Source organism: Malania oleifera, chromosome 6, assembly GCF_029873635.1.
Source record: "Malania oleifera isolate guangnan ecotype guangnan chromosome 6, ASM2987363v1, whole genome shotgun sequence".
In the NCBI taxonomy this organism is placed as follows: domain Eukaryota; kingdom Viridiplantae; phylum Streptophyta; class Magnoliopsida; order Santalales; family Ximeniaceae; genus Malania; species Malania oleifera.
This window is the reverse complement of record NC_080422.1, coordinates 78,474,971-78,495,512: the sequence shown is the minus strand read 5'-3', so window position 1 is coordinate 78,495,512 and position 20,542 is coordinate 78,474,971.

The following is a 20,542-nucleotide window of genomic DNA, read 5'->3' as shown; positions in this document are numbered from 1 at the left end:
AAAAAAAAAAAATTTGTAGAGCTCTTTCACAACTTTCTCTAGAATTTTGAATCATCTTGATCGAAGCTTGAACGAGAAAGTTGCACCCAGATTACAAAGAATTGTTGAAATAGTCCATAAAACAGCGTATGGTAAATTCACATTTGATTTAGACCTTGATGCAGCCAGTATTTCACAAAACGTAAAACATGAAAAATTGTAGAGTGTTTTCTTATCTTTCTATGGCATTCTAAGTCATCTAAATCGGAGGTCATATGAGAGAGTTACGCAAAGATTATGAAGTGGTATCGAAAATGGCCTCTCTATTGACCTTATAGGTCACGCCCGGTTTTGATAATGACAAATACTCCTGTATTTAACAAATATCTAGTTCATTTGCAGGTCTATATTAGCAGATGCATTGATGGCATGTGAAAGCTCAAATTTTGAAGACAAATTTATGTTCTCAATTGTAATATTCAGTAGTGAAATTTGTTTGTAATAGTAAATAGGTCTTTGGTTTGTAATAAGCTCACACACAACACATGCATGGTTTATTTTGTATGCTCAAACCAAATATGGACTAAAAGTGATCGTAGAAAGACCTTAGGGTTTACCCTTCAGTCGACCAACACCGGACTTTTTCGGTGTCTTAATTTTGGACATAAATGACCCTAGGACACACACATTTGCACATATGTTTGTTAAGACACTTCATTCGGATTTGTGTGTATTGTTCGGTCGACCGAACCAGGCCTGAGTCAACAGTTGACCAAGGCACTGGTCGACCAAACCAGGTAGTTCAAAAAGCCCCGGTCGACCGAAACCTCCCTAGGTCAACATTTTGACCATCTAGTCGACCGAACCAATTTTGTACTCCAACTTCCTGGTCGACCGAGGGTCCTCGAGAAAAATCCCAGCGGTCTGGTCGACCGAACCAGCCAGTTCAAAATGGCCTGGTCGACTGAACCTCGAAAAAATGAAAAATCGCCTTTGGAAAAGGCCTTTCGGTTGACCGACCACTCAGTTCAAAAATGCCCTAGTCAATCGAAGCATATGAGTCCTGGTCGACCGAACTTATTCTGGTCGACCGGACCTCTCGGGTTGCACCTAAATTTTTACCGCAGTTAATATTTTTAAACAGGGTTAAAATGTTTTAAATGTCATTAAACTTTTCTAACAATCCCTAATAGATCCCCAACGGTCAAAAATTCTAGTATGTCTATATATACTCTTTCATTTGGGGGAATTAAGCATCGATTAGCAAAAACAAAAATTCAATTTCTCTCTCAAGTTAAAGACTCCCTACTGCTCATACTATTTCTAAAGCCACTCAAACTTACCTTCTTACTTCTTTGTATCTTTTGTAAGTGTATTGAGTGTATTCTTTTAGAGGTTTGCTCTCTTATTTCGTGAGTGCTTGAATCGATTTTTACGAGAGCATAACCTAAGCATTCTTAGGAGGCTTTGCTAATAAGCCTACCCTAAGAAGGCTTGTGGTGAACTTTCGAGTATTGCATTCTTATTGCAATATCTTTGGAAGTTTGTATTGTTTTTGGTTTGCAAAAAAAATTTCAAACTTACTCAAATATCTTGTGGAATCTTTATTGAACTATTTGTGAAAAGATATTTGTGTATGTTACCTTAATCTTTGTGGCAATATTTATTCAAGTATATATCATTTGCTGAATACAAAGATTATCTATTTTGCAATCCAAGCATATACATATTCATGTGATTGAGATATTCTTCAGATTGATATTTTTTAGGCTTGCTTGATATTCTGTGTGAACACACTTGATTGAAATATTTTGAAATACACAGATTGTTATTGATACTCTCACGTACTCACTACAATGATAGAAAACATATTTGAGAGTTGAAATATCTAGACCACACAGAGCTTATATTTTAAATCATCTGTTCTGTTTATGATTGTGCACATTTGGGGTACAATTCTGCTTTACGTGAAAGCACACTTATATTGTACTATTTGATTATATATCTAAGAGATTCCAGGCGTAGCCTGAGGGGTCGGTAATCCAGCCCTGTAAGGATTGGTATAAAGGTTGAGGTCAGCCTTGTGCTAATTGACCTGGTTTGTATAGGTGCCGCTCCACCCGTTTAAGTGAGCAAGTTATTGTGATAATCCTTGTGTTGGTTAGCCAAGGCGGGGACGTAGGCAGTTGGCCGAACCTCGATAACATATTTGTGTGTCACCCTTCTATTTATTGCTTTTCTGGTGCTTGTGTAATTGATTAAACTACTTTATTTAATTTTTTATATTACTTGCACTAGATTGACCATAAGATTGTGAACATACTGCTATTAGGAAGAATACCTAGGGGATAGATTTTAAAAATACCAATTCACCCACCCTCTTGGGATCGCGATAAAGCTAACACTCTCTTTGCTTGCATGACTCGGCTTCTGAAAATTATCCTTTAAATGTTCATGAAACGGTCTTGATTTGGACTCTGCCTCATATACACGACACATCTTCATGCTCATGACCCATGTACATTCTAATTTAAAATTTAATGTTAAAAAAAAAAAAAACTATCCTACAATAATGAAACACAAGTATCCATAAATGTTCGGCAAAAAATAAGGTAATTATCTTAAAATTATCGGGTGAGCTCAATGATTAAACTATTAGACAAAATTGGGCATTTTAATTGAAATTATGATCTTGAATGCATGAAATTAAATGCATAATTACGCAACTGTGGCGCGTAATCACGTAACCTATTTTATTCTATATTTTTGCTCGTTTATTTGTCATCATCAAAAAGGGGGAGATTGTTGACTCTATGAGTCCAATCCGGTTTTGATAATGATAAATCACTTGGTATTTGATATGTGCATTGAGATTGTGAACAGGAACTATATTAAGCATGCATGGAAGGATAACAAGTCATAGAAGCCATGAAGAGTAGAGCATACACAACTTGGAAAAGTCCATGGAACTGAAAGAGTACAAGAATAAAGATGCAAGCAACAAGTTCAAGAGCGCCATGGGAATGAGTACTTAGAACCAATGTATTTATATTTTCATATGATTTAATTTGAGACTCTATATATACCCTAAAATGACCTTAGGACTCATGCATTTCATGAACATCATTAGGGGACTTTCATGGACTAAGAAATATTTTTTAAACCCCAGATAATATTTTTATAAAAGAGCCAAGAAAGAAAGCAAAGTAGTTTTTCAAAGTATAAAGAAAAAATTCAGGACTTGGGAACTTCAGTAGACCAAAGTCAACGGTCAGTCGCCTGAAGTTGCCACTTCAGAAGACCGAACTTAACCTCAATCATCCAAAAAATTTCTTTAGAAAACTGAAGATTAAGTTCAGTCACCTGAAGAATTTATGGTGAAACACAGAATCTGGCAGAAGCACCACAAAAGATTGAACTCGTACTTCAATCGTCTGAACCCGACACTTCAGTCATCTAAACCTCAAAAGTTAGTCGACTGACTCTGTATCCAGGTTATTTTTTCAAAACTCTAAGGAACTTCAGTCATCTAAGCTTTTAACCTCAGTCGTCTAAACTTGTGAGAAAACTTAAAAATCTAATTTTTAATAAGAGAACTTGTGCGATATTTCTTTCATCCAACGGTTAGGATTGGTTCTAAGGGTAAGGCACCTATATATTGAACATCTAAACCCTAGTGCTAAAGCTAAGATCAACAAGAACAAGAACAACGATAAGACTCAACTACAAGAAGAAGAAAATTTGTTGGCCTTACAAGGCTTAAAATCTTGTTATCTTGTTTTGATGCTAACAAATAAGTGGAATTTAACATATTTGTGTGAGTAATGTTATTTCAGGGTTCATATATGAAAAATTAAGGTGAAAGTGCTCACAAGGATCAAATGAAGCTTAAATGAGTCAAACATGGACTTAAAGATGATATATGAAACCTTGAAGAATATGAGGACTTGAATGAGTTATTGAAAGCCAAGGCATATTAAAGTCCAAAGAGCCAAAGAAAGGCAAAGTGAGAAAGCTCAAAGAATATGGAAGCTTGAAGTAAAGATGGACTCAATCCAAGGACAAAGCATGAAGACTCAAGGACCTACAATGTTAATGTCTTTCAAGTCTCATGTAAGTGCTTTAATGTTTAAAATATCGTTTGAAATATTTTGAAACTCTTAGGTTAACTTCTTAGACCTAGATACCTTTTAAAATACCAGTAAAATATTTTTATAAAGTCAAAAATTATTTTTAAAAGGTTCGAATCATTTTTGGAATGAAAAGCATCAAAAAGAGTTTTTTCCAAATGCTGTCAGTTTTTATACATCCGCATTGATGTAAATATTTCTCTATCAAAAACTCCTTATTTTAAAATTTATTCAATACTAAAGTTGTAATATTTTCTCTTAGCTTTCTTTTGACACCAAGAACACCTAATTTTAAGTTATACAGAAAAGGTTATGGCCAAAACACTAAAGCGGGGTCACTGTTGTCAGACTCTGAACACTGTTCACGGGAGGGACTTCAGCTGTCTGAACAGCACACAGAACCACCTCAAATGTTTGAACTCATCACTTCAGACGTCTGAAGATTTTTTGGATAGAATTGAAAAAGGCAGTAGCTGTTCAGATGTCTGAACCCGGCACTTCAGACATCTGAACCCTACACCTCAAACATCTGAACCCTCTCTTCAGACATCTGACCCTCTGTCCAATACATTTTTAAAGGGGTTTCAGGAACTTCAGATGACTAAACTTGAACCTTCAGACATCTGAACACTATTCAACGGGAAAATTTTTTAAAATCTAATATTTTAAAAAATAGCCGTTTGAGCTCCAAACTTTCTAAAATTTTGGGAAACACTTAAAGGAAACTTTTGCAACATGGAAACAAGTTTGAAAGCCTATAAATACATGGTTTTGCAAATCAAAATACATCTAAGAATTGAAAATTCTATTTTGAGAAGCTTAAAGCACTCTTGTTCTTCCAAAGTTCTCTTGCTCACTCATTGAAAAATTCTTTTGCTAAGATATTCTGAAGTGCTAATCCTTCCTCCTCTGAATTCCTACTGTTAATCCTCATCTACTAAGGATATTGGTGAATTCTATACTTGAGTTTCATTTTATTTCCTATTGATATTTTACATTGAAGTATATAGTGCTGAAATTGTACTAACTTGCTCTTTGAGAGAGTATACTTGTACGCAGATTTTATCTAGTGTTTCTTGTAGTTCATTAATGTTCCAAGGTGTTTGGATTGTTGGCTAAGCAAGGGGATATTGCTTAGAGAGGCGGGCTCTAGCCTATGTAAGGAGTGACCAAACGAGAGAATATCGTTTGGAGAAGGCGGACTCTAACCTTAACCAAGGAGTGTTGTAAAGGTTTGTTCCACTCGTCAACAGAACAGGTTTAGTGAATCCTTTGGTGGTTTTGCCAATGGCGAGGACGTAGGCTATGTTGAAGCCAAACCTCGTAAAAATATCTGTCTCACTCTCTCTTTCCCTTTTTTTTTTATTTTCAGTGCATATTTAAATTGCGTGGATGGTTTAAATTTGAAAATCATATAAACTACGTTTATTTGGAAATCAAGTAAACTTTAAGTTTGATTTTGATTTGGGTTGTGGAAACCGAAAGGGAGTACGTTGGTTGAGCCATTCTTTACGGAAACCATACGGGAGTACGTTACTTGGTTAAACACCCAAAATAGATTAATAGAAAGTTTATTTGAATTCTAAGTATTTGGGAAGAGTGTGAATGTGTTGTTGAAAAACATATTGAAGAAGAAAATCTATATCAGCGAAGTGTAAATTATAATTCAACTACAGGGCTTACAATTTCATATACAGGGCTAACAACAAAAGATATATTGTGATTGAATGGTATAAAGCTTGAGATTGATTGGATAGTGTTTATATTCCAAGACTGCTAAGTCTTGAATGATTTCATCAATCTAATAATGCAGCAGTGAACTTATATTTGATAAATAAATTGTGGTTGTGTTGGTTGGAGATTGTGATTTATTGTTTGAATGTTTTATTGGCTGTGTGGTTGATTAAAGAGATTAAGTTGTTGTGTGATTAGTGAAATTAAACAAACAAGTTAAAGAATTGGTTAAGTGTTTAAAGAAGTTAAGGATTCTTAAAAGAAGTTAAAATAAAGTTTTAAAAGCCAATTCACCCCCCCCCCCCCTCTGGGGAAGCTATTCCTAATTTCAATTGGCATCCGAGCGGGGTTTTAGCAAATCTTAAATGGTAGCTATAAAAAGATCTAGATGGCTAACTTAGGCGTAGCTCCCTTTGGAGAGGGACAATCTTCACTTAGGCCACCAATCTTTTGTGGTTTGAACTATACCTTCGGGAAAAAGAGAACACAAATATATCTTCAAACTATGAATTGGAAAGTATGAAAAGTTGTCATGGAAGGTGACCAAATTCCCACTAAGATAGTTGATGGAAAACAAGTTCCCAAAGAGAAAAATGATATGACCGACCTAGACTATAAGATACTACAAGTGAATGCTAGTGCTATGAATGTGTTATATTGTGCTTTAGATGCTAATGAATTTAATCGAGTAATGGCTTGTAAATCAGCTAAGGAAATATGTGATAAGCTAGAAGTTACTTATGAAGGAACAACGGATGTTAGGGATAATAGGGCTGATATGCTCACAAGCGAGTATGAAGCCTTTAAGATGAACTCGGATGAACCAATTACAAATATGTTTATTAGGTTCACTCATATAATAAATTCCCTAAATGTCTTAGGAAAAACTTACACTACTTATGAGATGATAAGAAAAATTCTAAGAGGCCTTCCCTTCATGTGGGAACCAAATGCTATGGCTATCACGGAAGATAGAAATCTGAAAAATACATCCTTAGATGAGCTTATAGGTTCTCTCCTCACATACGAAATGGTAATGAATGAAAAGAGTGGGAAAACCAAAGCCCAAGAAAAAATAGCCTTTAAAGCCTTAAAAGAAAACTCAAGTAGTGAAATGGATGAAGATGAAGAAGTCTTCATATCTAAAAAGCTAGCAAGGATACTAAGAAGGAGAAACAAATTCAAGTGAAGAAATCAAAAATATGAATCAGAAGAAGAAATCAGCAAAAAGAAATCTAAAAATAAAACTCCTACATGCTATAATTGCAATAAAGCTGGACATTTAAAATCGAAATGTCCACTATTAAAGAAAGGGTCTAAAAGGAAAAACAAGAAGGCTATGAAAGCCACTACTTGGGATAGTACAAGTAGTTCAGAGAATGAAATAAGTGATCAAGAGGTTGCTTACACATGCTTTATGGCATGGGATAACGAGGAAAACTCTTCAACTAAATCTTCAAATAACTCTTGTAGTGATGAATCAAGTGATGAGGGTATGCCATCTTATGATGAACTTCAAAATGATCTATTCAAAGTACATAAGATACTGATGAAAGCAAATAAACAAAACACCTCATTGAAGAATAAAAATGAAAGTTTAATGAAAGAGTTAGAATTCCTAAAGAATGTTGAAAGAGATAAAGACTCAAAATTCAAGCAATTAGAACATAAGTATGAATCAGCAGTGAAAGAAATAGAATCCAAAAATCTTGCTGAAAAAGAAACAACTTGAAAATTGAGAAACTAGAAAGCAAGAATGAACAAATGATAGAAGACCTTTGATCCCTATCCTCTACCGTATAGGAGAAAGATATGTATATTTCTGAATTAGAGGATAGATAAGAAAATTATCTCTAGAGTTAGAGAAATCACAAAAGAAGGTTGATAACAAGAAAGAGAAAAAAAAATCTAAAAAGTCAGATTGAAGATAAAGATAAGATCATTCATAACTTCACTAAAGGAAAATAAAATCTTGATAAGATGATTGGCTTACAAAGAATGTCTTTAAATAAAGAAGGCATTGGTTTCAATGGAATTGAAAATAAAAAGAAAAAGAATTCCTATATGGGATATTTCTCGAAAGAATCCAAAAACTATACTTGCACATCTTCTAATGCCTACACTAACACCATATGCTATCAATGTAAGAAAAAGGGGCATATAAAGTTTGAATGTCCGTTTAAGAGGAAAGGTGTTAAAACCAAACAAGCATGGAAAATAAAAGAAACCTCCCTTGAAAAATCCTCCGGACCCAAGAAAATATGGGTACAAAAAATGAAATAATGACTTCACACATATATAAAATAGAAAATGGCATTGTTGGCCAAATCATAGGATGACTTTTTACAAGGCTTAACTTAAGAAAATATAAAGAAAATATCAAATCTAAGCTTGTTATATAAGCGCCTTGATGTTACATACTACATGCTTACTTGCCTACATGTGATGTATTGATATGCTACATGTGTATTAATTAACTTGACTTGATTTATATTGAAAAGTATGACTCACAATGTTGAAAATTGAGAATGAGATTATTGAGCTTAAGCATAAATTTTTTATATAAGGATAATTCTTGAACATGCATGATTTTAAATGAATCACATGGATAAACATACTATTTTTTATCTATGAGCTATGAAAGATATAGTAGTTATATTGGTATCCATGAACTATACATTATGTGATATTAAGCTTTGGTATCTATAAAGTATTTTTGGTTTCACATGTCAAAAATTTCAATAGATATCAAATCTAAAAGCTCACTTGGTATCACAAAGTCAAATTATTTATGAGCATGATGTGACATTGATGATCTTAGCATGATATTGATATTTGATACATGATATGATTCAATATTTTACATGGGGTGATAAAAGCAATATTAATAATAAAACTGAATACATTGAATTCAGGGAGAGTGTCATGAATCATTAATCAATTGATATCATGAATTAATTTTTAAATTTTAAATTGGTATCATAAAAACCATCAAATTAATATCAGCTGGTATCTTGAATAAATGTTGTGAGCTACACACTACCCATGCTATATTGAAAAACAATAACTTGAGTGTGTACATATGTTTGGAATACATGGTTATTGATATGTTTAAAATGATTTGTATTTGAATTTAAATCATTTTTTTTCTTTTTGATTGATGTCAAAAGGGGGAGAAGTTGTGAAGCAAAAATTGAGCATGAACATAATATCTATTCAAAAGAAGTATTTAAGTATTTAATATTGATTAAAAAAGCTTGTAAAACCAAAAGAAAGTGATGATCATGATTGATGAAATTAATATTGATTTCATTAAGATGAAGCTTATTGAAAGGGAGAGTCAGGCTTACTCAAATTTTTGCTCCTTGTTTGTCATCATCAAAAAGGGGAGATTGTTGGTATTACAAGACTTAAAATCTTGTTATCTTATTTTGATGCTAACAAACAAGTGGAATTTAACATATTTGTATGAGTACTGTTATTTCAGGGCTCATATATGAAAAAGTAAGATGAAAGTGCTCACAAGGATCAAATGAAGCTTAAATGAGTCAAAACATGGATTTAAAGATGATATATGAAACCTTGAAGAATATGAGGACATGAATGAGTTGCTGAAAGTCAAGGCATATTAAAGTCCAAAGAGCCAAAGAAAGGCAAAGTGAGAAAGCTCAAAGAATATGGAAGCTTGAAGAAAAGATGGACTCAATCCAAGAACAAAGTATGAAGACTCAAGAACCTAGAATGTTAATGTCTTAGAAGTCTCATATAAGTGCTTTAATATTTAAAATATCATTTGAAATATTTTGAAGCTCTTAGGTTAACTTCTTGGACCTAGATACCTTTTAAAAATACCTGTAAAATATTTTTATAGAGTCAAAAATTATTCTAAAAAGGTTAGAATCATTTTTGGAATGAAAAGCATAAAAAAGAGTTTTTCCAAATGCTGTCAGTTTTTATACATCTGCAATTATGTGAATATTTATCTATCAAAAACACCTTGCTTTAAAATGTGTTCAACATGAAAGTTGTAGTATTTTCTCTTCTATTCTTTTTTACACTAAGAACACCTAATTTGGAGTTATACAGAAAAAGTTATGGCCAAAACACTGAAGCAGGACCACTACTGTCAGACATCTAAACAATGTTCACAAAAGGGACTTCAGCTGTCTGAATAGCACACAGACCTCAGACGTCTGAACTCGTCACTTCAGATGTCTGAAGATTTTTTGGATAGAATTGAAAGAGGCAGTAGCTATTCAGACGTCTGAACCCGGCACTTCAAACATCTAAACCCTACACCTCAGACGTCTGAACCCTCTCTTCAGACATCTGACCCTATGTCCAGTACATTTTTAAAGGGGTTTCAAGAACTTCAGATGACTGAACTTGAACCTTCAGACATCTGAACACTGTTCAACGAGAAAATTTTAAAATATAATATTTTAAAAAATAGCCGTTTGAGCTCCAAACTTTCTAAAATTTTGGGAAACACTTAAAGGAAAATTTTGCAACAAGGAAACAAGTTTGAAAGCCTATAAATACATGGTTTTGCAAACCAAAATACATCTAAGAATTGAAATTTCTTTTTTGAGAAGCTTAAAGCACTCTTGTTCTTTCAAAGTTCTCTTGCTCACTCATTGAAAAATTCTTTTGCTGAGATATTCTAAAGTGCTAATTCTTCCTCCTCTGAATTCCTACTGTTAATCCTCATCTAAGAAGGATATTGGTGAATTCTACACTTGAGCTTCATTCTATTTCCTATTGATATTTTACATTGAAGTATATAGTGCTGAAATTGTACTAACTTGCTCTTTAAGAGAGTATACTTGTACGCAGATTTTATCTAGTGTTTCTTGTAGTTCATTGACGTTCCAAGGTGTTTGGATTATTGGCTAAGTAAGGGGATATTGTTTGGAGAGGTAGGCTCTAGCCTATGTAAGGAGTGACCGAACGAGGGAATATCATTTGGAGAAGGCGGGCTCTAGCCTTGACCAAGGAGTGTTGTAAAGGTTTGTTCCACCCATCAACGGAACAGGTTTGGTGAATCCTTTGGTGGTTTTGCCAAAGGCGAGGATGTAGGCTGTGTTGAAGCCAAACCTCATAAAAATCTCCATCTCACTCTCTTTTTCCCTATTCTTTATTTTCAGTGCATATTTAAATTGCGTGGATGGTTTAAATTTGAAAATCATATAAACTATGTATATTTGGAAATCAAGTAAACTTTAAGTTTGATTTTGATTTGAGTTGCGAAAACCAAAAGGGAGTACATTGGTCGAACCATTCTTTATGGAAACCATACGGGAGTACGTTACTTGGTTAAACACCCAAAGATAGATTAACAGAAAGTTTATTTGAATTCTAAGTATTTGGGAAGCGTGTGAATGTGTTGTTGAAAAACATATTGAAGAAGCAAATCTATATCAGCGAAGTATAAATTATAATTCAACTACAAGGCTTACAATTTCATATCCAGAGCTGACAACAAAAGATATATTGTGATTGAATGGTATAAAGCTTGAGATTGATTGGATAGTGTTTGTATTCCAAGAGTGCTAAATCTTGAATGATTTCATCAATCCAATAATGCAGCAGTGAACTTATATTGATAAATAAATTGTGGTTGTGTCGGTTTGGAGATTGTGATTTATTATTTGAATGTTTTAATAGCTGCGTGGTTGATTAAAGAGATTAAGTTGTTGTGTGATTGGTGAAATTAAACAAACAAGTTAAAGAATTGGTTAAGTGTTTAAAGAAGTTAAGGATTCTTAAAAGAAGTTAAAAGAAAGTTTTAAAAGCCAATTCATCCCCCCCCCCCTTCTCTTGGGAAGCTATTCCGAATTTCAAAATCAAAGCTTTGCAATACGATTGAGCATATTAGCACTAGATCACACTACTGAGGTTGTGATTGGGATTTCAAATCTTACACTACACATCTAAGCCAAGGCTACTTTCATCCTCAAAAGGTTTTCTTGTGATTATTGTACAAGCTTTTGATATTGAGGTTTGGTAAATAACACTACTTTTTAAAAGTTAGTCTCATAGAGTTCTTCATGTATATATATATATACTGAACTACTTGTTGATATCCATTTTTCAAAGAGCTTGTCATTGCAAAATTCATTTTTGAATATTTGATAAGAGGTTGATCTTGAGTGTGCATATATATTAAATCATTTTGATAAGATTACCACTTGAGAAAAGCTTTTATTATTGATTAGACATTTTTTATTCAAGTGAGTTTTTCATTCAAAGACTTGATATTTTTAATATTCCAAAATCCACTTGATTGAAAAGTCTAAAAGTTGTCTATATACACTTGAGAGAAATATTGTTTTGACAAAGTGTGTTTCAAATCTTTGCAATCTTCAAAGTTGTTTGTGTATTCAAAGATTTAACCTAAGTTCTCCAAAGCATTGATTTATATAAATATTTTTGGGAGATTTGATAAAATTGAGAGTTAGTGAATCATATTTTTGCATATAACGATTATATCATTACTTTCATTCTGAGCTTCAAGTTTCATCATATTATCATGTATTTGGAATTTCAATTGTACTCACTAGCTTTGTTAGAAGCAACATTCAGTGTTTTGCAGATTTCATATTGTATTGTAATCAAGGTTCGGGTTGCGAACCGGTTTTGAGGAGAGAGTTGTATCTCTTGTAAGCAGCGGATTAGGAAGAAGTTGTACCTCTTGTAAGCAGCGGATTGTAAGGGAAGCTCCGTCCCAATTTAAGGAGCGAGGATTATAGTTGAATCCTTGAGTGGGTCGCTCAAGGAGAGGACGTAGGGCGGGTGGGCTGAACCTCGTAAAATCGCATTTGCCTTCTCTCTTCCCTTATCTTTTTAATTTCTGCAACGCACTTCATTACTTACATTGCATGTATGTTTGTTGAATAATCTCACACGAACTAGATAAGTAATTGGTTAAATTTAGACATAGGGACTAATTGGTGAATAAATTTCAAAGAATTTTTAAAATATCGCCCCTTTTGGGATTACACCTAAATCAACAATTATTATTATGAATTTATTAAATTGGTGTTTGTGAGCTTAGGGATTTTAAAATATTAATTATTTTAAAGTTGAATCGATTGAATTAAAGTATTTGATTTATGGATGATTATAACGGATTTTCTGAATAAATTAAATGGATGAAATTAATGGTCTTGGATTATTAAAGTATGATTTATTATTTACAGGCAGTTTAGTAAAGTATGGTTAAATACATAAATCTTGTGGCATGAGATTAATATTTTATTTTAATAAACCGGTTGTGATTGTTGTGGTGTGAGTACTTATATGTTTGTGTGATTTAATGTCCTTGATGCATATCACAATATAACATTGGTAGGCAAATGAGGAGTTCATTATATTGTCCATGATATAAGTTGCGATATAATGTTGGTAGGATTATAAGGAGTTCGTTATATTGTCATTTATATAAATGGGCAAAAATGTTGGCAGGATGGATGAGGAGTTTGTTTTTGTCAATGTGCTATAAATGGTGTTGTGTGTATTGTATCTGTGAAAGTCCCTACGTGGGCCATGTATTGAGATCTGCTCGGTACACAATGAGAATGATGAATACTGAAGTACTTGTGCATTATCCTTGGTGGGTGTGAGTATGTGTAGGTGAATTGATTACATTATGATTTTGGATATGCTGTGTTATTATGGAAAGTACGTGTATGCATACTCTGTGGTATGATTGATGATGAATGTGTGTGAGTACATGTATGTGAATTAAAATGCATAAACAAATTACAGAGAGGTAAGATTCTCCGCCCAAGGGCTTGCTGAGTAAGGCGAGTGCCCTGATAGATATCAGTTCACCTAAACTAAATGAGCAAGGTTACATAAAGTATTAAAGCAAAGAGGCATTGCATGTATGGGTGTGTAATCTCCCCAATCCTTGGGAACTCTCATTTATAAATGTTTATGTGTGTGTGTGTGTGTGTGTGTGTGAGTATAGTCTGCATATGTTTTCTCAGTTAAAGTTGATTAACAAATAACTATATTTTTTATACACTAAATTTCATGTTGCCACACCTTAATAATAATTTATTCCATCCTTACTGAAAAGTGTCTCACCCCATCACTATCATATCATTTTTTAGATGTCATGAGAAGTATAGTAGTAATCAAAGTGCGCAGTGGAAATGTGGGTGGAATAGAAGATCCTTGGTTAGAATTTTTAGTATTTTATTTATGTTTTGATGACCTCTAAACCACATTGTGTATTGGGATTTTATTGTGACAAAGGTTAATTTTTAGTGTTCTAGTAATTGTTATGGAGATCTTTTGCTGTTTTATTATATGGTGTCAAAGATTTATTTCAAAATAACACTCCAGACCCCAGTTTTGGGTTCGAGGCGTTACAACGTCGTTCTCCTCGGAGATCAAGTGGTGAGAGACCACTATTCTATCCAGCAACTCCATCCCTATCCCACTTTCACGACTTCTCTCCATCACCCACATAGCCACCACCAAGTTACACCTAAGGCCAACAATCCACCATTCCAATGCAGCATACATATTACATTTCAAATTTTGCACAAAGGACTTCACGAGAGTTCTATCTTGTGTAGAATACCGTTAAGTCAACCATCATTTGATTGGCAAATTCAACATTCATTTGGATCATTACATACTTACAGCAGTTCCACTTCCCCTCCATTGCATTGCTACGATTGTCTCGGTGTTTAAAGTTTGTTCCAAGGAATTTTCTAGCGTGGTCTAAGACTTGTGTTGAACAGCGTCAAGTCATCCAAACAATTCTCTTGGTAATCTCAGAACTTATTTGAACCTTTATTTTGTACTGTAAGCCTTTGCTAGAAATATGAAATTCCATATTTGATCAGCCCTTTGAATCCATAGATTTCATTATTGATACTTGCTAGCTTTTAAATCAATTATGGGAACATTGTTGTGCTAATCATAGGACTTTTATTCTTGAAATATTGAAATAGCATCTTTATGCATTTAACTTGATTCCTTTGTGAAATAACTCATGGGACTTATTTTCTGGACAACATCGTACACCCTTTCAAAATCCCAAAACATATGAAATGTCTTTTGATTTATGGTGTTTATGTTCGAATAATTGAATTCTTAATTTGAAGTGTATTGAGTGCATATGCTTATGTGAGGGTTGAAACCGTAGGACTAGGCCACCCTATCCCATCCTACATCAAAGTATATATAAAAGAGAAATGACCCTTTTTGGTCCTCTAATGTTGTTATCACTGTTAGAACACTTCAACATGAATTTGACGAGCCTAGAGCAATGCTCTAAAAGGAGTTGGCTTCAAAACCCTATATAAAATATAATGGTGAGGGATGATGGAAACAGTTGATTTGAAAATGTAGGGCCTATATTACCTTCTTGAAAACCAACGTTTGATAATAATAATAATAATAATAATAATAATAATAATAATAATAATAATAATAATAAAATAACCCTAGGCTTGTATCACTGGTATTTGAGAATGGTGAGTGAAAATAGTGAGTTTGGAAAAAGGAGTTTAAGGTTGAAAAGCATGATGAAAGACATAAGTTTTTATAAAAGTTAGGGTTTCATTATCGGCATTTCAAAATCAAGAAACAACACTAGGAAAACAAACTTTTTTTTTTTTTTTTTTTTGGAAACATTTTTAGAAAAAAAAAGCTCCAACTTTAAGTGAACATGGCTGGTTTGGTCTAACTTTGTTGGTCAAACTCATAATCCTTCTCAAATCATGCAACTTTCGAAGGTCAAAAACTCTTACCATGCCTAGGGATAAGGGGAAGAAGACACTATATAGTAAAATCTTCCTCTTTATCCCATAATAAGCCAAAATTATATTTTGGAAAACAAGAGACAACAACTCCTCTTTTAGGATTTTTCACCTTTTTTTATTTTTATTTTTATTTTATTTTTTTTATTTTTGGATTTTCAATAATGACAATATTAAATCATAATAATTGAGGCAATTTTTTGGGTTCTAATTCAAAATATCCATATAGTCTCCAAGCATTCATAGATTTTCAAAAAAAAAAACACAGAAGATGCACTAGCAGAAAGTAGAACCCCTACTTGTTTGATCAGGAAATTCTATTAAGCCCTCACAATTTGGCACAGCTAAAGGAATCGGTAATACATGGGTAATGATGAGGTTTCAAGCAGTGGCTGATGACTCTCTTGGGTAGCATTGTACGTTTTTTTTTCTTAACCTTTGTTTCATTATATCCTTTATGCTACGCAATATTCATATTATTTTAGGTCAATTCAATGTCTCCAAATCCTTGAGATCTATTGTTTTATGGGCAAGTCAATTTAAAGTCATCTAATTATTGAGAAGTATCTTCTTCCTTTTAGGGATATGTCAGTTCTAGGTCATCATATCTTGGAGATCTGTCATTTACCTTTTTAATTAGGAAAGTCAATTTAGATTCATCCCATCTTTGAGGTCTATCACCTTCCTTTTAGGAGTATGTCTATTCTAGGTCACCAAATCTTGGAGGTCTGCAATTTACCCTTTCAAGTGGGAAAGTCAAAGTCATCAAATCTTTGAGATTTTTTCTTTTATCCTTTTTAGGAAAGCTAGTTCAAATCTCTAAAGTATCCCCTTTTTAAATAGACAAGTTAGTTTAGAGTCCTTCAAATGTTTGAGATCCATCATCATTCCTACATAAGGAGAGGTAAGTTCTAGGTCATCTAACCCTAGAGGTCCATCTTTTTGTCTTTCATAATTCAAGGTCGCCATACCCTTGAGGATGAGTTAATTCAAGGTTTTCAAACTCTTGAAGACAAGTCAGTTTAAGGTCACCAAACGCTTACCAATTCAAGGTCATCAAACCCTTGAGGACGAGTTAGTTCAAGGTTTTCAAACCCTTGAGGACAAGTCAATTCAAGTTCTCCGACGCATGTAATGGCTCCCGACTTCAATTTTCTTATTCTAGGTCTTGCCCTAGTGCATGCAATGGATGCTAGCTTCAAAATCTTTTTGTGTGGGTCTTACCTTAGCACATGTAATGGTTCCCAATTTCACATTTTTTGCATTTTGGGTCTTGCCCTCGTGCATATAACGGCTCCCATTTTCAATTTTTTCATTCTAGGTTTTTCCTTAGCGCATGTAATGGCTCCTAGGTTCAAACATTTTTAGCACAAGTCTTTGCCCTAGTGCATGTAATGGCTCCCAATTTCACTCACTTTTTGTACTTCAAGTCTTGCCCTGGCACATATATTTGCTCCCAACTTCAATATTTTCATTCTAGGTCTTGCCCTAGCACATGTAATGGCTCCTAGCTTCAAAAAATTTTCATGTAGGTCTTGCCTTAGAGCATGTAATGGCTCCTGATTTCACACACTTTTAGCACTTCAAATCTTGCCTTGGCACATGTATTTGCTCCCAACTTCAATATTTTCATTCTAGGTCTCGGCTTAGCACATGTAATGGCTTTTGGCTTCAAACATTTTTCACTTGGATCTTGCCTTAGCATATGCAATGGCTCCTGATTTCACACTTTTTGTACTTCAGGCCTTACCGTGGGCACGGGAAATGGCTTCTAACTTCAATATTTTCATTCTAGTTCTTGCCATAGTGCATGTAATGGCTCTTGACTTCAAACATTTTTCATACATGTCTTGCCTTAGTGCATGTAATGGCTCCCGATTTTACACAATTTTTGCACTTCAAGTCTTACCCTGGTGTATGTAATGGCTCTCAACTTCAATTTTTTTTCATTCTATGTCTTGCAATAACGCATGTAATGGCATCTGGCTTCCAAATTTTTCTATGTAGGTCTTGCCTTAGTGCATGTAATGGCTCTCAATTTCACACTTTTTTGCATTTCGAGCCTTGCCCTAGCGCATGTAATGGCTCCCAACTTCAATATTTTCATTCCAAGTCTTGCCCTAGTGCATGTAATGGCTCCCAATTTCACACGCTTTTGCATGTGGTTTTTGCCTTAGTGCATGTAATGACTCTCGATTTCACAAACATTTAGCATTTCATATCTTACCCTCGTCTTCATTACTTTATTCTTATATACATCATTTTCATTTGAGGTGGGTGGCTAATCCCTATGAGTGACCTATCCTCCCTTGCTTGTGGTTCTATTTGGCTTTGGATGCTCATTCAAAATGAGGCATCTCTTTCTTTGTCTAATGCCTTCATATGAAGACATTGGTCAAAGAGGAGTAGTTGGCAATACCCAGATTTGACCTAGGGGCTTATTTGCATTGATTAGAGGGCAAACCATGGTTTTCAACCTTATTGTTTTAGCTCTTAGATGGTGATATTTCACTGAATGACCAAAAAGGGAAATCTTACTTCTTTCTCTTTTTCTTTTAGCTAAAGCACACACATACAGAGTGGTAACTATTCTTATAACGGGTGTCGATAAGGGTAGTGGTTGACTAATCCCCTTATAATGGTTAGTTAATCACCTTATCTACACACAAATGTACTTCTGAACCTAGTTCTCTATGTCGTAGACTTCTTAGGGTTTTTTTCTTTGTTTTCCCTTAAAAAATAATAAAGGTGGCGACTCTGATTTTTCAATATTTTGTATATTCCTAGGGTCTTTATCCATCCTTTTTACTTTATTGTTTGGAGAAATAGCCATACATCCCATTCATTGGCACATCCCCCAACCAGAATCCGATGTCGACAAGAATGAATCATTCATTTATTTATCAAGTATATTCTCTTAAAGAATTTTTTTACCACATAAAGCATACTTTACTACACCCTTGTTGTAGCAAATAATGTTACTCCATACTTGGGTCTGTTGTGGAAGCAAACAAAACTCAACTAACAGGGGAAAACCTAGTATAGTATGGTTCTAAATTGACTCTATGTCTTATTCAAACTCCAAGGCATCCCTTACACCAAACAAAACAAATCAAAAAGGTTTCCCCTTAATAAATATCCCATCATCTCATCGCCATTAGTGCTAATTTTAACACTAACAATCTTTTTAAAGGCTCTAAGCTGCTAAATCTATTGCATTTAGATTTTAGACTTTAGATTTAGCACAAGAAAATATTAAAATCAAATAGCCATATTACTTTTTGATAATAAATTATAGTTATGTGCAACTAACACATAACTATATCACAATTAATTGACAACTACACATTGAATTATTATTATTTTTCTTTTGGTGTCGCTAAATAGTAGAGTTTGTGGTAGTATATATAAGCTTGTATTGTTGTATCCATGCAGTCCATAGTGAAAGAATTTTGATTATTTATACAGGTGCATGTGTTGATGAGTCAAGTAGTTAGTCAGGATGCTTGTCCATCTCCAAGCTTAGGTGTTCTTAGGAATGTAATCATTTGTTAAATAAAATTACAAAAAGAAAAATCATTTTTATTATTTTTTTTTAATACATTAGTTTGCTAATATATGTTTGTAAATTTTTTTTCAGGTGCAAATAAATCCTTCTCCCGAATCATAAGTTTAGGCAATCAAGCTAGTCATGACTTTGAGAGAATGGCAATTTCAATATATAAGTCGTATTTCATTATTGAAAAAAAAAATTTCATGTTACTTTGAGAATTTAATGTTCCGTGCCTTAATTTTATTTTTGTTGTGATATGGATCGAAAAATAAAGATGCACAGTGGAATAAACAACAAACAAGTAAATAACACACAACCAGAATAAGAACAACACAAAGATTTACGTGGTTCGGCAAAACCTACATCCACGGAAGCAATGGCACACAAATTTCACCATGGAAATCACAATATACACAATACACTTCTCAAAATAATCATTATCTCTTCAATATATTCCTAGAATAACATATATAGAAGTTCCTCGGAGGTTTCCCCCCGTTTACCCAACCACCCAACGTTCAAAAATTCAAAATTCAGAAAAACTGCTCGCAGCCCAGGCATCTTTCGTCAACGAGTACAGGACTTCGTCGACGATCCACAGAAGACACTTCGTAGATGAGAACAAGCTTTCTTCAATGAATCTAGAACTTTGAAATTTCCTACTCTCGGTATTTTCTCGTCAATGAATTTCAGTGCCTTCGTTGACGAACCGTTGTTGTCCCCTTATGGACGAATATTGGGCATTCATCGACGATCTCTATTGTGCTTCCCCTTCATGTTTTTCTCTCTTCCTTCTTTGCTTACAAAAACAAAGTATAAGAGCAACAAACAACAATCTCCACCTTGGCGATTACACGCCCCTTAGGAGAATCCTAAAAAACATGAGCTGCTCCATCTTGAACTTGAAAACGCTTGGTTGGGTATGTCTCCCTTCTATCACTTGGAGACATGGAGTAAGTCCAAGTAATGCTTGAACTTTTCATAAGTAACTGATTTTGTCAGAATATCCGCTACATTTTCAAACGTGTGAACTTTCCCCAACACATGTTCACCCGAAGCAATCAATTCCCAAACCCTGTGGAACCTCACATCAATGTGCATGGTTCTAGCATGGTATATCTGATTCTTTGCCAAATAAATGAAACTTTGACTATCACAATGCAGCACCATACAATCTTACTGTAGCCCCAGCTCTCTAACTAAACTAGTAAGCCATAAGGCTTCCTTTGCAGCTTCGGCAACTGCCATATATTCCGCCTCAATCGTGGATAATGCTACCAGAGATTGTACCATGGATCTCCAACATACTGGTCCTCCTACAAGGGTAAACACATATCCCGTTGTAGACCTTTTGTCATTCATAT